Genomic DNA, 1,741 nt, shown 5'->3' on the forward strand with positions numbered 1-1,741 from the left:
TGTGTGTGTGTGTGTGTGTGTGTGTGTGTGTGTGTATGCCACATCTTCTTTTTTCCATTCATCACTTAGGTTGCTTCCATATCTTGGCTACTATAACTAATGCTGCAATGAACATAGGGGTGCATATATCTTTTACTGTTTTTGTTTTCTTTGGATAAATACCCAGGAGTGGAATTGCTGGATCATATGATAGTTCTACTTTTAATTTTTTGAGGAACCTCCATAATATTTTCCATAGTGGCTGCACCAATTTACAATCCCACCAACAGTGCATGAGGGTTACCTTTCCTCCACATCCTCCTCAACACTTGTTATTTCCTGTCTTTTTGATAATAACCATCCTAATGAGTATAAGGTGATATCTCATTGTGGTTTTGATTGCATTTCCCTGATGATTAGTGATGGTGAGCACCATTTAATGTGCCCGTTGGTCATCTGTATGTCTTCTTTGGGAAAAAAATGCATATTCAGATCCTCTGCCCATTTTTTAATCGAGTTGTATGTTTGATGTTGAGTTGTAGGGGTTCTTTGTAAATTTTGGATATGAACACCTTGTCTACATACCATTTGCAAATATCTTCTCCCATTCAGTAGGTGGCCTTTTCGTATTGTTGATTGTTTCCTTTGCTCTGCGAAAGCTTTTTCATTTGATTTGGTCCCATTTGTTTATTTTTGCTTTTGTTCCCCTTGCCTGAGGAGACATATCCATAAAAATATTACTAATATGGATGTCAAAGAGCTTACTGACTATGTTTTCTTCTAGAAGTTTTATGGTTTCAGATCTTATATTTAAGTCTTTTAATCCATTTTGAATTTATTTTTGTGTGTGGTGTGAGAGAGTCATTCATGGATTTTTTTCCTCCCCAGCTAAAGTTTATGAAAAATAGTATAATACTATTATAAGTTTTAAAAATCCATTTGGAACTTAATAATTGGCATGAGATAATTCTCTGATATTATTTTTTTTCCAAATGGATATCCAACTTCCCAAAAGCATCTATTGAAGAATCTATCCTTCCTCCCACTGTTTTGAAGTAGAACTTTTACCATGTATTTAATGCCCATATGTACTTGGATCTATAAGAGGGTATATTGGTTAAAGGCAAGAATCTTATTGTACATACTATCCTGTACTATGTTTTTCCTCAAATTAATTTATAAATTTAGTACTATCCAGTCAAACCAGTTCTTTTTTAAAATAACACCTGAAGTAACAGTTTGAACTGAAACAGAATTTCTTAAATTTTCTAAAGCTGCTAGACTGAGCAAAACTAAGACTGAGCAAAACTAAGGCAGAGCATTCTTGGGAGAAATCAGTTGCACTAGAGGAAGGGAATTAAGCATTTGCCTACCTTTCCAGTAAGATCTATATTTCAAGTAACCAAATAGCCCTGTTAATGAAGGAAAACACTTTCTTTCAGATTAGAAGAACATTAACTAATAAGCATATAAGAATGATAGGATTCAAAAATCATCATTTTGTGATCCCCAAGAAATAATTGATTTAGGCAAGGATTATCAATACATGCCTAAATCATCAGATGCCAGTCATAAGGGGAAAAACATAACTTTAGAAAATAGGAATTATATCATCACCAGCTTAACCCAGTTTAATTTAATTGAGTTTTTTCCCCTAACTGCTTGAGATAGATGTTTTGATGGTTTATTTCCAGCCTTTATTAATTTTACAGGTTTGTTTGCTCAGGTTTATCAAAATAAAATTTACACACAGTAAAATTCA

Source organism: Neophocaena asiaeorientalis, unplaced genomic scaffold (genome assembly GCF_003031525.2).
Source record: "Neophocaena asiaeorientalis asiaeorientalis breed wild unplaced genomic scaffold, Neophocaena_asiaeorientalis_V1.1 scaffold406, whole genome shotgun sequence".
NCBI lineage: Eukaryota > Metazoa > Chordata > Mammalia > Artiodactyla > Phocoenidae > Neophocaena > Neophocaena asiaeorientalis.